The sequence below is a fragment of the Anolis carolinensis genome, chromosome 2 (assembly GCF_035594765.1).
Source record: "Anolis carolinensis isolate JA03-04 chromosome 2, rAnoCar3.1.pri, whole genome shotgun sequence".
Taxonomy (NCBI): Eukaryota; Metazoa; Chordata; class Lepidosauria; order Squamata; family Dactyloidae; genus Anolis; species Anolis carolinensis.
In genome coordinates this window covers 314,455,798-314,473,819 of record NC_085842.1, presented here as the reverse complement: position 1 = coordinate 314,473,819, position 18,022 = coordinate 314,455,798, and the positions used below count along the sequence as shown (strand labels likewise).

General features: G+C 40.4%; 1 long non-coding RNA gene across 2 annotated transcripts in view; it reads left to right on the top strand.

Moving 5' to 3' along the window:
- Positions 1 to 18,022, top strand: part of LOC134296799 (uncharacterized) — a 140,835-nt gene that overhangs the window by 47,164 nt on the left and 75,649 nt on the right. The window lies entirely within an intron of this gene.

The following is an 18,022-nucleotide window of genomic DNA, read 5'->3' as shown; positions in this document are numbered from 1 at the left end:
TGGTCTTAAAATAATGGATTAACAGGTGCTCGTGTTGAAAACAACCACCAAAAGAATTCTGAGACCTAGACAAGAGTGGAGGGCGAGTACTAAATCATCTGCGTACATCATGATGAAAATCTTTCTATTTCTGATTACAGGAGAAGAAGGGTCAACTCGAGCTAAATGAGGCACCAAATCATTGACACAAATGCTTTTACAAAACTATGTTATCAGTAATTATAATTCTTGAAAGTTTAAGACATCCTCCAGATTAGGAGCAGTGTGAATAGCAGGTGCTATAAACAAGCAATGTATGGATGCCAGTGTCTTTGTTCTCTGTTGATTGGTAATTTTGGAAATGGATATATATTAATGAAATCTGGGATATCAACTCCATTAGAGCCATGCTCACATGGCTCACAAAAAAGGGAGAATTTTCTCATAACATGCACAGATTTCCCTTTAATCAATCATACTATTATAAAAAAGAAACCCTATGCTTCAGATAATTCATCCCATTCAACAATTTGCCTGCAGCTGTCTTAGGCCCCTTCTACACTGCTAAATAATCCAGATTGTGAAAGCAGATAATCCACATTATCTGCTTTGAACTGGATTATATGAGTCTACACTGCCATATAATTCAGTTCAAAGCAGATAAGATGGCTTTGATATAGCAGTGCAGAAGGGGCCTAAGTTTCCAAATGCTCTTTAAAGGCAGCTTCACACACAAAACCGGGCTGTAGCACAGGCGGGAGAGCAAGCCAGTGCAATTAACTGCAATGAATCACTCTGACCAGGAGGTCATGAGTTCGAGCCCCGCTCAGAGCCTATGTTTGTTTGTCTTTGTCCTATGTTAAAAGGCATTGAATATTTGCCTATATGTGTAATGTGATCCGCCCTGAGTCCCCTTCGGGGTGAGAAGGGCGGAATATAAATGCTGTAAATAAATAATAATTAAATAAAACATTATGGAAATACCCATCAAAGCTTACACAGCCCCAGGTTTCTCCAGAACTGTTTAGGTAATGGCTCAGTTGTTGTTATCGTGACTGCCATACTCATTTGTGTATGCAATTCCTTCTTTCCTTTCTCCACTAGTGAGATGAATCTGGTTGTGTATGTGAATTGCTTTGAAAAGGATGTCTCTTCCTCCCCCAGAAAGATTGGGTGAGGTTCTACATCAACTACTTAGCTAAGTATACTTTAATTATAGTATATTTAGCTAAGTATACTAAAGGTGTATCCATGAGCCATTCTATATTGACCAATAATGCAAGCCCAATTTGGTGTCCCAGGATTCCTTGAACTATCCTGGAGTTGGCAGGGAGTCCCAATTGCCCAGCCATGTTGAACATGGTTGAACATGGTTTGGTACTACTAGGAAATGAACATAAGGCCCTGTGGATGAGACACCTGGCTTACATTGGTCTACGGCAGCCATACTATTCAAGAGAAGAAATGGGACACTCTGACTGGTGACAGCCTGAGCCCAGGAAACAGGATGGCAGTCAAGGCAGCTGTCATTAGCAACAACTTACAGGAGGAGGGTAGAAATGCCGACGTGCTGCACCACAACCAATAGAAGAGTCTAATCTTTTTACTCACAGCAGCGACTACCTCGTAAGTTGAGATTGGCTTTCCATGTATTCTCTATGCTGTTGAATATGTCGGAATTGTGAATACAAATCAGTTATGAATGTGTAGGCCTGGGTTATGCACTTGCAACTGCTTTTGTATATTCTAGCTGTTATTTCAACTGCCCTTTCACAGGGAGCAACATGCAAGGACGTTGTGCTAACAAACCTTGGACGTATTCCTTATCTGGCCATCCACCGTTCTACAAGCAAACAGAGTTGAACAGTTTCACCCACTGGTGAAAGACAGTATTAGATTTCCATTCCGTTGCTGTAATGACCTCACTGCCGGCATTCTTTTCTTCCCCCTACGATAGCATCAATTCTTCAGTGCTTTATCTCATTCTATTAAATCTAATTGCCTCCCTCTGAGGAACTTTCACCTCTCCATGTACCATCCTTCAAACATGCCCGCAGGGCAATTATCTTACCTTTCCTCTCCTCATTGTGTGGGGAGTTATAGCTGTTTAGTTGTTTCAGCCTCCTAATTCTGTTAATTGTGTGTTTCTGTTATCTCAGGGCCAAGTGGTACATTACCAAATAGAAATGAGGATTTTTTTTAAAAAAAAGAAAAAGCTTGTTATAGAAAGCCAAATAGGCCCATAATCTGGTGATAGCCAAGCTGCTTTTGCTAAACATACTTATGGACAGGCCTATCTCTCTAAATTATCTTGTAATTCTCAGTAACTGACATTTGGTTTTATGAATGTGAACCCCTTCACATTGCAAAATGACAAAAAATAATAACAGCATCTTGCTGTAACACAGTAAGATCTCTTCTTTCTTTGTTTCCCTCTTTTTCCAAGTACAGTAGATTCTTGCTTATCCAACATAAATGGGCCGGCAGAATGTTGGATAAGCGAAAATGATGGATAATAAGGAGGCATTAAGGCAAAGCCTATTAAACCTCAAATTACGTTATGATTTTACAAATTAAGCACCAAAACATCATGTTTTACAACAAATCGACAGAAAAAGCAGTTCAATACACAGTAACGTTATGTAGTAATTACTGTATTTACAAATTTAGCACCAAAATATCACAATGTATTGAAAACATTGACTACAAAAACATTTGACTACTAAAAGGCAGACTGAGTTGGATAATACAAAACGTTGGATAAGCGGTGGTTGGATAAGCGAGATTCTACTGTATTAGGAAGTTTTTTCTTGTTTTTGGTTGCAAATTTATTGCATGGGGCTTCTATTGAGTCCCTATTTATTGCATGGGGCTGCCCTGAGTCCCTACAGGGAGATAGGGTGGGATATAAATATATTAATAATAATAATAATAATAATAATAATAATAATAATAATAATAATAATAATAAAACAGTCCCAAGTGTCTAGGACTGTGTGATGTATTGGCAAATAATGCATGCAGATCCGAGTAGGGTGGCCTTTTGTAGATGATAGATAGTAATTTTGACAGTGCCGATTATGTTTAAGTGTAGGCAAAGTTCTTTAGGCACTGCCCCTAGTGTGCCGGTCACCACTGGGACCACTGGGACCACCTTAACTGGCTTGTGCCAGAGTCTTTGCAGTTCGATCTTTAAATCTTCATATTGTGTCAGCTCTTCCAGTTGATTCCTTTCAATCATTATTATTATTCAGTGGTGATCATATGAGCAACGATAGCAAATTCTCCTCTGCAACTCATTTCCTCCACTCAAAACATTATGCTCCATTTCTGCTCTAAGGGTAATTTATGTAATAAATCTACAGTGTTCCTCACTTATCGTGGGAGTTATGTTCCAGGACCACCCACAATAAGTGAAAATCCGCAAAGTAGGGGCGCTATATTTATTTTAATATTTATACATTATTTTAGTAGTTATACACTATTTTAAGTCTTTATCAACCAATCGTGTGTTGATAAATCGCCTCCTTCTCCTCCCGTTGCCGCTTGGGCTCCTTTTCTCTCCCTTTGACTTCTCCTTCCTCCCTTCCTTAGGCTGTAAATTGTACATTTTTATGACTTATAATATTCTTTTAGATTTTATTGGAAAACCGCAAAACTGTGAATCTGCGAAAAGTGAATCGCGAAGTAGTGAGGGAACACTGTACAGGTTCTTTTTCCTCACTTCACTTTCTTACATTTGCTCTAATCACCAAACCAATGGAATTCTTGTTACAAGAGAAGATCTCTTTCTGATCATGGAAATGCACATAGCCAGCAAGTTTCGTCCCCAGCTCTTCATTGTCTCCCGCGAATCCGTTGCAATATTCTGCTTCCATAACATTGCAAGTCACAAAAATAATAAAATTTCTCTTTTGAATGCAAATATGCCAATTGCCCACTACAAGTTGTAATTTTTCTCCTTCTACTGAATAAGTGGGAGATTTGGCTGTTGAGGCAGGTGATCAGCAAAGTAATGTTAAACTCTGCTCTGTGCATATATTTATCAGAGTAATTTGCAGCGCAGCAGTAGTTGGATGGAATCAGTGGAACGCAGAACAAAGTGACACCCAGAGACGTTAGTAAAACTATATACAAAGTTTTGCTATAAGCAGTAATAAGACAAACAGACTTCCAGACAACAGACGAACACAGAACTTGACTCTCACTCTAGGCAGACAGAACTCAACCCTACAACTGAACTGATGTAATCACTAATGCACACACTTGTGTCTGGATACTCCCCAGTTCCAGCCACACATCAAGGACATCACAGCTTCTTAGTAATTAATTCTTTCCAGACTATAATACACTCTGGATGATGCAATCAGTATGCAATACAGGCAAGACACAAATTGCATTTAAACACTACCAATACACAAATCCCACATTAACAATATTAGCATGGGTCCCCTATGCTTGTGAGGCCCTTGGCAATTGCTCAGCATGGCCATGCATTAAGATGGCATTGCCATGGGGCACTCTCTGATGCACATCTGGATACCAGCAAAGTAATGCAAAAGTACAACAGAAGTGGCTGGTGTGCATCAGAAGTGTCCAATGAACACCAGAACTTCCTAATGCACATTGGAACTGCCCTAGGCACACCAGAAATGCCTGGTGCACATCACAAAAGTCCAGGACACAACAAAACAGCATTGGGACATTCTTGCCAGTTTCTAGATACACATCTGTGTGCTTCACTAACCACATAGCATTGAATTTTTGCAAAATAGGAATTGATTCATAAAGTTATGAATGGTAGATAATGATGCGTGAACTCAGCTATAATTTTTGCTGAGTTAATTTAAGGAAACAATGGATAATGTCAGCAATTTTCTCTCCTTTGCAAAAAAAAATCTCTTTTAAAATTGCACCATTTTCAAAGTGGTTACAGTTCAGGGCTTATTATGTGCAAACTATGCATATGATGGGCAGGTGGGCTGTGCAGGAAACAGCATTTTCTGTGCAGAAAATAGTGTTTCTATGCAGAAATATAATAATATAACAGAAATATATTATAATATGGCATGTTCAGCATGGGGATCCACTGGATGACCTTAGGCATCACACTCTCTCAGCCTTAGAGGAAGGCAAAAACAAGCTCTCTCTGAATTAAACTTGCCCAGAACTCCCCATGAAAGTTTATTTAACAAATAGGAAATGACTGCAAAGCATTTTTCAAGTGGTGGTGAAGTGTCTAGAAGTCCTTCTGTTTGATGAAAAAATGCCATCCTGAAGAATTGGGAGTTGCTAAGAGCCCAGAGAAAGTGTTGTGTGAGGAGTCTAAAGACTTCAGTAACTTACTTTTGTACTATACACCTTTCTAAATGTGTCAATAAATTACAATTATCTCGTGAAAATATCCAACCGGAAAAAAAACCATGCCTGAATTAGTGGCAAAGCTTTTTGGAGTAAAGGGCATATGATGAAGTTCCTCTCTCTTTTTGACACTCACTTAGTTAGCAACTAGTTTCTTTCACGTTCCTTCCTTCAACTTTGTTCTTACTCCCAAAAGGGCTTATTACTAATACCTAATATGGTTGGTGAAGGGCGGAAATTGCAGAAAACCTATTTAGCTTTAGCCTTTGTGGCCAGTTTACCATTCTGTATTGATTTTTCTACCGCTTGTTAGATGTGGGTCGTGGTTTCTAATGGGCTTACAAGGCCATTGATTAATGGGAGGAAAGGACGGGGGCTGTGATACGGCAAAGGTAAATAAAGCCGCTGCTACTTCAGGTCATCGAGTCTTCTATGGCCAATAATGCGATTGGTGTGCTACAGTAATGTACCTTCTTTCACCTTTATAGACCGAATTGTAAATAATGTTTTCATTCTCCCATTTCAGATTGAAAAAGGGATCTAGTTACTGCACAAGATGGGAAAGGCTAAATAGCAGCTGGTGTTGATGTAATAGAACTTATTTAGAAACCTTGTTTAGATCTCAGCCCACAAACTGAACAGGTATCTACTTTCCAATTATCCTGACTTGAGGGACAATTCTTTATTATCCCATTTTTTCAGCTATTTTTAAACAGTCTTGGTTTCTCTCTTCTCCTTCCGCTTTCCCTTTTTTCCTTCACTTACTACAATTGCTGCAAATGGAGTTCAAAGTGTAAAAATCAGTTTTGCACTTTAATTTTGTGAGAGGGAAGGAGAAGAAGGGGCAGATCATGTCCTTCCCTATCGACTCAGGCAAAAACAAACTACTGCAGCCTCTCCTTGTTTCTGTGTTCATCCTCTTTTTATCTTTGTTGTCTTGAACACATTCCAATGTGGTCAAGATAGCACACATGTGTTCTGGTTAATATCTGTGAAAGGTTGATGGACATGTAGGTAACCTTTTGGCACAGCATGGGAAAGTTGCCCAGCAACCATGCTTATTGGGAAATTCTGGGAACTATAGTCCAAAGAATGAATAGCTCTCCTATATCCTTCAAGAATTATACTCTACAATTCAATCTTCTCCAGGCTTCAGAACCTACACAATCCACTTCAACAGGAACTCTTTTCAGGGGACCTAGACACTACCTTGCACAAAAGGGACCCTGTCAATCATCAAAGGAAGCAGGTGTTGGTAGTAGGTGACTCCCTCCTTAGAGGAATGGAAGCTATCATTTCCAGACTAGATGGGATGACTCAAGAAATTATCAACAGCCTGGGGAACAAGCCCTATAAGGAGTGGCTTAAAGAGGTGGGCATGTTTAGAATGCAGAAGAGAAGGCTGAGAGGAGACATGATAGCCATGTATAAAAATGTGAGGGAAAGTCATAGGGAGGAGGGAGCAAGCTTGTTTTCTGCTGCCCTGCAAACTAGAGACTAGGACGCAGAACAATGGCTTCAAACTACAGGAAAGGAGTTTCCACCTGAACATTAGGAAGAACTTCCTAACTTGTGAGAACTGTTCGGCAGTGGAACTCTCTGCTGCAGAGTGCAGTGGAAGCTCCTTCTTTGGAGGCTTTTAAGCAGAGGCTGGATGGCCTCTGTCAGAGGTGCTTTGAATGCATTTTCCTGCTTTTTGGCAGGATGGCCCATGAGATCTCTTCTAGCTCTGTGATTCTATGATTCTTCCTCCTCATCACTCCAACCACACATCATAATGTTTAGGTGGAAAAGAGATTCCACCTAAACATTAGGAAGAACTTTGTGATGGAAAGAGCTAAAGGGCTGCCTCAGAATGTGGTGGAGTCTTCTTCTCTATAGGTTTTTAAACAGAGGCTGGATGGCCATCTTTCAGGAAGGCTTATTTATTTACCATTTATTTACCATATCTATATCCCGCCTTTCTCAACCATGGAGGGGAGTCAAGGCAGCCTTACAACAGGCAGGAATTTGATGCCATACACACATATCAAATAGTTACAATTAATCCTGCTTTTCTCAACCGTGTAGGGGACTAAAGACGGCATTACAACAGGCAGCAATTTGATGCTATACACACATATCAAATAAACAATTACTACTAAAACCAATAATTACAATATAAATGATTAAAAACGTCAATTAAAACATCAATTAAAATCACACCATCCATTTGTCAATCACATTGTTTCATAGATACATATTGTACTACTTGTCAAAAGCTTGGTCCCAAAGCCATGTCTTGAGTTTTTTTCCTGAAGGTCAGGAGAAAGGAGGCAGATCTGATCATACTGGGGAGGGAATTCCATAGTCGAGGGGCCACCACTGAGGAGGCCCTGTCTCTCGTCCCCACCAGTCATGCCTGCGAAGGAGGTGGGTCCGAGAGCAGGGCCTCCCCAGATTATCTTAATCTCTGAGGTGGTTCATAGAGGGAGACATGTTTGGACAGGCAAGCTTGGCCGGAACCTTTCTTCCATGGAATAATGGGGTTGGACTGAATAGCTTTGGGGGTTCTTTCTGGTGGCAAATCCATCATCCTTTTGGTCCCTGTAAAGTAGACCCCCTGGACCCTCTGCAAAGTTCCATCCATGGCTTAACATGATGCTGGGACCCACTTCTTTGGGGGTTGCATTACACTTGTACTCCATGCAGAAATAGGTTATGTAGACAATCCTGAATGTTCTTTTAACTCCTTCCATAGAATGTATACCTTGGTTCTCTCAAGGGTAGATGTAATGGTTTGTAGCCATTACTATTTAATTGCTTCATTTTCAACAATTTTAGCTTACATTCCAAGGCAGTGAAGGAGTTTTGAAATGTTTGATTCACTCCGCAGAGTTAAATAGCCAATGATATTCACAACAAATCAGTTATTTATTCTAGCCCATATCCATTTCCTTTGTGTCCAGTCCTAAATCCATTCTATGCTGTTCCACAACATATTTTAATTGAGAAAAATGTTTTTTTTTCACATACAATTTTCCCTTTTAAAATTTAACAATCCTTAACATGCACATATTAGTGTTAATAACTGTTTTGCAAAATGTAGAGATAAACATTGACGCTCAAAGACTGTGTGCTGATCCACTTATTTCATGTGGGGAAAATGAATGAGTTTGGTTTACTTAAAAAGGCAGACCAAATGAAATTCTCTCATCCTTCTCTGCAGCCTTCTCATCAGGGTCAGTGTTCTCTCATTCTTTTTTGCTTTTGGACATCTGTCTGCTAAACAGAAGGCTCGGGGTGTGATTTATGTGTACAGCCTTCTCCAGTGTACCACCATTTGGGTCTGTGTGTTTGAAGGTTATTTCCTCTGCAGAGATGTGACTTTTTCCGTCCCTCCCTGCACACTTATTTTTTTTGCAAAAGGGAGCAAAGAAAACGATGGGAGGGAAAAGAGAGAACGTGGAATTCCCAAACTCCTTTTCAAAATGACTTTCTTTTATACAGTCCCTCCTCCCTCCCTTTCCCCAAGATACATTGAAAGGCCCTTTTTGTAAACTTGCTTTCCTTTTTTTAAAAATCTTTTTTCAAAAAAAAATGCAGCTGCTTTATTGAAGCCATCCAAATCTAATTAACTACAGAAGCCGAAGTTTCTATGAAGTATCTCACTTTCTCAGTCTTAGCCTCTCTCTTTATACCGCCATTTAATATGGCTACACATACCGAGAAAGTGAGAGAAGGAATTCCTAATAAATGTTTCTATAGTCTCCGCGACTGAAAGCAACTAATAAGCAGACCCTGTGAAACTCGGGGGAATCCGAACCCTTCCTTGAACTTGGCCACTACAAACTCCCCAAGACAAAGAGGTGGAGGAGCTGAAAGGCTTAAGCTTGGGAGAATTGGTTCAATTGCTGAATAGAAATCCCCGTTTCGTTCCCAAATTGCTCCAATACAGATTCAATGAAATGCCTCCCCCCAACACAGTTTTTTTTCCTTTTTGGAAAAAAAGAAAGAAGAAAGTTTGCAGAATATCAATGAGGCAAAATGCGGCTGGAAGAGCAAGGCAGAAGCTCCACAGAGGTTTTTTGCTGGCAGATGTCCGGTAGCATACAGAAAGGTAATAAATGGAGTCCTCTGCTGCCCATGCTAATGAAGGGTAAACCTTAATCGTTGGAGAACTGAGCTAGAGGTAAATGGTGAAGGTGGAAAAATTCAAGGATCTCGCAAAAACAACGGCTCTAGGACACTAGGCTCATGCGATCAATGAAACATGTTTTAGTAATCATTACTAAATTAGGGGCAGTGGTGAATCATTTCTAAATTGTTTCATAAATATAGTAAGGGATCTGTATCATAACTATAACGAGACAATGAATTTTTCATTATGTAATTGCACAAGGGGGGGGGGGGGAGTTTCCTGGACTTTCTCCCTCATTTTTAGTTATTGGTATGAAACTTGCTACAATGGTCGAATGTATTCCCCCCCAACCCTACTCCCAAGTTTCAGAACATTTCACACATCCACCAATTTTTGGGATTTTTTAAAGGTTTTTATGAACATTTTTTAAAAAAACTACAAGAGATATCTCCATGAATTTCTATTTTCAATGATACAACATAAACAGGACATCATTATCTCCAAGTTTCAGAAAGATTTACACATCCACTGACTTTCAGGAAATTTTAACCAACATGAACCTAACTGTATTATTTCTTTGTAAGACCATCCAGTCCAACCTCATTCTGCCAGGTAGGAAAAGCACAGTCAAAGCACCCCCAACAGATGCCCATCCAGCCTTTGAAATAATAGTAGTAGTAGTAGTAGTAGTAGTAGTAATAATAATAATAATAAATGGAACTTTGAAAAAGGAGACGGAGGGCCTGATTCTGGCAGCCCAACAACAAGCCATTAGAACCAATGCCATCAAAGCCAAAATTGAAAAGTCAATGACAGATCCCAAATGTAAACTCTGCAAGGAAGCAGATGAAACAATAGATCCTCAGCTGCTGCAAGAAGATTGCACAGACAGACTACAAGCTGAGGCATAACACAGTTTCTCAGATGATTCATTGTAACTTGTGCCACAAATACCATCTGCCTGTGACAAAGAACTGGCGGGATCACAAGCCGGAAAAAGTTACAGAGAATGAAGATGTCAAGCTACAGTGGGACTTCCAAATTCAGGCAGACAGAGTTTTGGAGCACAATACTCCTGACCTCACAATCATGTTAAAAAACAAAGTATGGATTGTCGATGTTGCAATCCCAGGGGATAGCAGGATTGAGGAGAAACAACTAGAAAAGTTGACACAATATGAGGATTTAAAGATCAAACTGCAAAGACTCTGGCACAAGCCAGTCAAGGTGGTCCCAGTGGCGATCGGCACACTGGGTGCAGTGCCTATAGGCCTTGGCCTGCACTTAAACACAATCGGCACTGACAAAATTACCATCTGCCAGCTGCAGACGGCCACCTTACTGGGATCTGCTCGCATTTTTCACCAATACATCACACAGTCCTAGACACTTGGAAAGTGCCCGACCTGTGATCCAAGACAACAGCCAGCAGAGTGTCTGCTGTGGACTAATCTTGTTGTGTTTCAAATAATAATAATAATAATAATAATAATAATAATAATAATAATAATAATAATAATATCATCCAAAAATACATCACACAGTCCTAGACACTTGGGAAGTGTTCGACTTGTGATTTTGTGATACGAAATCCAGCATATCTATCTTGTTTGCTGTGTCATACAATAAAATAATAATAATAATAATAATAATAATAATAATAATAATAATACTTCAAAGACTCTGGCAGAAACCAGTGCAGGTGGTCCCGGTGGTGATGGGCACATTGGGTGCCATGCCAAAAGATCTCAACCGGCATTTGGAAACAATAGACATTGACAAAATTACAATCTGCCAACTGCAAAAGGCCACCCTGCTGGGATCTGCGTGCATCATCCGAAAATACATCACACAGTCCTAGACACTTGGGAAGTGTTCGACTTGTGATTTTGTGATATGAAATCCAGCATATCTATCTTGTTTGCTGTGTCATAATAAAATAATAATAATAATAATAATAATAATAATAATAATAATAGGAAACCTATCAGATAGACTTTGGAGTTACTCAACTTTGCCAACTTCACAAGATAGATCCAAATTCCTACAATTCTCTTATATCTCAAAATCTCTTTGGAGAATGAACATCGGTTTTCCCCCACCAAAACTTTCAGGGAGGAGGAGAAGGAGATGGCACGTGGTGGTAAGCAGAATTCTGGGAAATGTAGTTTGGGAAGGTAAGACCCCACCCTAAACTACATTTCCCAGAATTCTGCTTGTTTCCTGCATTAAAGCTTCAATATGAGTGTGGTCTCTGCCTGTCTCTCGCCGGTCTGGCCAAGTGCAGAGGGGCTTCTTCCTTGCCCAGCCAGCCATCCAGCCAGACAACCCTCCCTCACCCCCTTCCTGCTTTCTTTGGGGAAAAAGCAGGGCTTCTCCTTTAACTCCAGACCTCACCATTCTCCTCAGGGACCTTTGGGGGAACCAAACCCAGCCCTTTTGGGGAAGAAACGGTGCCCTCAAAAGTCATAGATGAGTGTTTTGAATCTTAAATTTTTTCAATGGGCGCCCCTTGTGTTTCTTAATAACGCGTTGTAGGTCCTAATCTTTCCAAATAGACACGACAAATGAGGCGCAAACAAAATTTTGCACAACTCTAATGAACACCATGGCCCCATCTGCACTGCCATATAATAATCTGTATTATATGGTAGTGTGGGTGGGGCCCATTTTAACTGCCGTGGTTCTGCGGATTCATGAAGCACCAGAAGCTTTTGGCAGTGAAGGCTAAGGTTCCTTTAAAACTATAACTCCCACGATTCCATGGCACTGAGCCATTGCAGTTAAAGTGATGCCAAACTGCATTCATTCTACATTGTAGATGCAGCCATTATTGCTGTCTACATTCAAGATATTTCCAACTAACGGACAGTATAAGGTGACCTTGTCATGAGGTTTTTTCAGACTGAGAGTATGTCCTTGACCAAGATCACCCAGTGAGTTTCTATGGCTGAGCAGGGAATCGAACTCTGCTCTCCAGAATCATAGTACAACACTCAAACCATGCTGGCATATTCAGAAGCAACCCAAAGGCAGGATTCAAGTTCCCATTGTGGCTTCATGTATGCTTTCTGCTTTGGTGGTTATACACCTTTAAGTTGACTTTGATTTATGGCAGCCCTATGAGTTTTCTTGCCACAATTGATTCAAAAGAGGTTTGCCATTGCTTTCCTCTGTACCTGCGGGTGCATCTACACCATAGAATTAATTTAATTTGACACCACTTTAAAGCCATGACTCAATACTATGAAAGCACAAGAGTTGTAATTTGGAGAGGCACCAGCATTATTTGGCAGGGTAGATTAAAGACCTGGTTAAGACATGGTTGTGAAGTTGTGTGGAAGTATGATTGTGGGACCACAAACTGGCAAATTGTTACGACTGCTCAACTAAAGAGGTGTGACATTGAAAGGGCTCAAAGTGATATGTCGTTTCCACTATAAAAAATAATGCGGTGATAGTGGAATAGAGGGTTCATGCAATAAAGTCACGAGTGTGTTGGGTTTGTTTTTTTTTTTTTTACATCCAGCCTTTAAATAGAAAAATTCTCATGTCACTTTTCTCAAAAGATTTTTTTTTAGTGCTGCTTCAACTTCTTTTAAATTCATATGAAGTGAAGACACCGTTGTCAGCAATATAGCTGAATGTGCTAACAACAATCCTGAATGTCATTGCTCTGTAGTAACACATTTCTTTTGTCCTGCTTTGAAGTTCAATGCAGAATAGCCCAAGGCTGTTGTAATCTAACTTGTAATTCAAATGAAAGATATATTTCTAGATAAGAAAAGTCACCCAGACACGTTTGGCATGATTAAATACAGGTTGAGTATCCCTTGTCAGAAATGTTTTGGATATTGGAAAATTATCAGATTTTTGAATACCTGTATTTGCATACATATACTTAATGAGATATCTTGGAGATGGGATCCAAGTCAAAACACAAAATTCATTTACACTTCATATACCCTTTATACATAAAGCCAACAGTAATTTTACATACAATAATGTTATTAATTTTGTGCATGAAACAAGGTTTTTGTACACTAAACTATCAGAAAGCGAATGTGTCACTATCCTAGCTACATATGTGAATAACTTTGGATTTTGGAGTATTTTGGGTTTTGTAATTGCAGATAAGTGATGCTCAATCTGTATTTTAAAATGTTAAATTGAAGGTTCTCCAGATGTTGGACTAGAATCCCAAAAGCCCTTGGCACTACAGCTAATGGTTAAGAATGATCAGATTTGTAGTCAACTTATGAATGGCCTAAATACATGTACTTGCAGACACACAAACACATTATATATAAGATACTTCTACAATAGCCAAGAAACCATTCTTAGGAGATCCCTCGTTGTCCAAGTATAATGGCCTTCCAAGTTCTTGGAAGACACCTGTGCATGGGTTTTCTAATGTATCGCGGTTAGTGGCCAACCAATCAATGTGCCGTCGCGCCTGAGGCTATAACTCTTAGTGAAAGAGGCATGGACATGACATCTTTCCCCAGGGGATTGCTTCTTGCCCTCCTTTAGGGAAACTAGAACTCCCAATGACCAAAATACTGTAGATAACTCAAAAACTGGTTTTATTGTTCACAAAAGGTTATCCCTTTAAGGCAATTAGCTGGAAGTTTCAAAGGGGTAAAGGAAAATATACATTACAGTCTTTGGTTATCTTAAGTCCCAGGAGTTCTGCAGCTGAGAAGCTGTTTCAGGTCCCTCTTTCTCAATGGCTGTGAATGCTGGAGCAATCGTCAGCCTCAGTCCAATGGCCTATGTTTAAAGACCCAGTCTTCCTTTGGTGCCAGAGAACTGATATGAAGGTGCTTGAGACTCCTCAACATCATCCAGGTTGGCCCGGAACATGAAGCATAAGTCTCAAGAGTAAGAACCTCAGAATTGGTGCTGAGAGGTAACTTAATCAAGGGCTTTTAGAGCCAAGTCTCTCTCTTACGTCCATCTGGTAGAAAGCATGATGATGGAATGAAAAAAGGAAACACTGTCCCACTCCAGGAAGAGGCGGAGCCAAACAATTGAGCTGAGGAAGCAATATAACTGGTGCAAACAGCATTGATTGACAGCTATAAATAGCCAATGAATCCAACTACATTTACAGGGTAAAGGCAAAATCAGGCATGATACAACAATTCAAATCTTGCAACTTACAGTTCAACATATAGATGGCGCCACTCACGCCGTCACAATCAATACACCATCTTCGCAGAGTGAGGATCCCAACCAGTGGCTGGGTTAACACGATAATGGTGACTTCTCAGTCTGTTGCAGCCTTCTTCCACCTTCACAGCTGTTGTAACATATGTTAGGGAATTCCACCTGATCCACCACTGATGTCTTCAGATTGTGCTCGGTCTGGAATCTCACCTGTGGCCCACCCTGGGAGTGCATGACTCCTGTGGTTATGCTCGCAGGTTCACTGGAACATGCAAGCCCCATCATCATGACAAGGTGACAATCCATCTAGAGGGCCATAGCCATGAGGAAATACAAAGATAGATTATAAGAGAATTTTGCACAATCCTTTTCTGCTATTTGACATCCCAATGGGTTGTGGAGGAATTATTCTGCGAAGAAAGTATTTTTGTGCAAAAGAAAGTGAGAAACAGAAAATGGATTTCCTGACTCAGATATAAGGTCCAGCAACTCAGATAACTCTTGTAAAACCCAGTAAGGACTCAGCAGAAACACTGGGTACATCTTCATTCATCTTGATGGATCTATGCCTCTGCAATTCAGAGCTCCACATAGGTTCCCTTAGAGCATTGCAATATTCAGTACTAAGCATTGGATTCTCACCATTCACTTTAACTACCATGTCCTCATCTTCCTACAGAATCTTGTGATTTATCATTTGGTGGGATCTTTGTAATTCCCTGCTATCCTCAGTGGTTCTCAACCTGGGGTGCCCAGATGTTTTTGGCCTTCAACTTCCAGAAATCCTAACAGCTGGTAAACTGGCTGGGATTTCTGGGAGTTGTAGGTCAAAAACATTTGGGGACCCCAGGTTGAGAATCATTGCTCTACATAGTGTGGATATTGTTTTTGGAGTCCTACAGCCTGAGTCAAAAGCTCCAATCCATGCTCCCATCTGTTGCCTCTCTGCCCAGGATGAATGGCCAATGAAGACAAGGCATATTCTCTTAACCTTTGTGCAAGTTCACTAGAGGGTTTGCCAAGAGCGAAGGGCAAGGTTTGAGCCTTTATTAGTAGTTGATGGAAAGTTCACACCCAGATGCAACACCTGCAGCAAGAAAGCAGCTGCTGTACATATTTCATAAAGTTTCACTTTTAATAGTCTGTGAGGGAAACGTTAAAATGAGGTACGGCCAAATAAGTTTTTGCTATTTCAATTTTCTTCATCCTGCATGAGAGTCATGGGAGTCATCTTTTGCCTGAAATGTGTTCAGGAGACCTGCAGGTGTTTCTCTGGACCAAACCAGCAGAGTTGGGGACTTTAAAGGCACAAAAGAGTCTGGTCCTTAACCCTTTATGGGCTGAAGCCTGGATACTGTCTGGCACAGGGCTGTCTGGTGGGAAATGAAGAACAAGGCCTTGCTAAATGGATACAGCTGGAACGGGATCCGGACTATTCTAAATTGTTAAATTAATAAATGGTTGGAATTGTGCCAATAACATGTATCTGATAATGGTTACTCCCAGCTAGAGAAAACTCATTAAATCAGTGCTTGGATGGTGGAGCAGGATGGAGGTGAATCGCTTGCAATTCAATGGATATTCCTGCATCTCTGAGTGATACCATCATGCATCCTTGCTCTATGTTTAAGCAGATTTTCTTCCAAGTGTTTCTTTGCTTGTTGCTTGGGATTTGTTCATCCTTATTCACATTCCAAAAGCACCAGGTGTCTGACCACCCACACACATTTTCTCCTGCATTGGATTTAGCAGCAAGAGAGTTAAGAATGGCATTCCCCGGATATCTCTCCTTTTTCCTCTTCCTCCTGCTCCTCCACCTCCTTCTTCTTCTCCCAGATCTTCTTTTAAAAGCTACATTTTTACTAGGCCTCCAAATGCCAAGAGATAGTTTAATGCCTCTACCAATAAGTACTGCACACATCAAACGCATGTTTTATTGGTACTACCTGCTAGTACGAAGTTTATTGCAGAGGCTGTAAATATTTTGTTTCTCGCCAGGCAGAGATACCGCCTGGTTTCCTCCTGAGCCACTTCCTGCGTGTGGTCCTCTCTGACAAGGAGAAACCGAGTCCCAGCTCAGGGAACAGCTATCTTGATTTCCCCCAGAGAAAGAAATAATCTAGCCCAGTTAGTCATAATAAGCCAGTGTGGTCTAGTGGTTTGAGAGTTGGATTGAATGCAGTCTCTACACAGTGGCATTAATGCGGTTTGACACCACTTTAGCTGCTCTAGCTTAAATGCTATGGAAATCTGGGATTGGTAGTTTGGTGAGTTGCCAGTATTTGTTGACACAAAAGCTAAAGACCTTGTAAAACTACTACTTTCTTGATTCTATAGCATTGATGCATTGCCATTAAAGTCATGCCAGACAGCATTAATTCTACAGTAAAAATGTGTCCTAGGACTCTGGGAGAACAGGGTTCAAATCCACACTCAACCATGGAAACCAGCTATAACTTTAACTTTATATAAAGCAGGTTTAAGTGTCTTCCATGTTAATATCTTAATGAATGAGAGTATCTGCTATTCACAATGGGCTTTTCTGTCCAGTATTGCATGGTAGTGCTCTCTTCAGATGTAAGTCTAAATGCTTTTACTTTGTGTGCCAAGATTGTTTCCTACAGAACTTTGTTTCTACTGGAGTTTTCACTAACAACAAACTTCTAGTCTTGAGTAATCTAAACCTGAAAACAGGAGAAATTGTTTCTACAAAACTTTTCATAATGCAGGCTTTTTCACAAACAATAAATTGTTAAACTGTGAGGGAAAAAAACCCATGGAAACCAGCTAGATGATTCTGGGCAATGTATTGTTGAAGGCTTTCATGGCCAGAATCACTGGGTTGCTGTGAGTCGTTCAGGCTATATGGACATGTTCCAGAAGCTTTATTTCCTGACATTTCACCCACATCTATAGCAAGCATCCTCAAAGGTTGTGAGGTATGAGGATGCCTGCCACAGATGTGGGCGAAATGTCAGGAGAGAAAGCTTCTGGAGCATTGACATACAGCCCTAAAGACTCACAGTAACCCAGATTCTGGGCAAGTCACAATGTCTCAGCCTCAGAAGAAGGCAAGAGTAAACCCCTTCTGAACAAATCCTGTAAAAAAAACCTCTATGATAGATTTGCCTTAGGGTTGCCACATGTCAAGAATGACTGACCATGATTTGTGTGGTATGTGTGGCATTGATAGTGTTAAACATGGCTTTTTAAATGTGCATTTGAACAATCAATGACATACTGTTTCCTCGCACTTTATTTTCCCTCCTACCCTCCTAACCCAAATTATCTCAGGAAACACTCTGACACTTGTCCAGGCACTTTATTAAAGGTCTTGAAAGTATGCTCTTTTGACTTGATTGCCCCCATTTTATCCATTGATGGTGATGT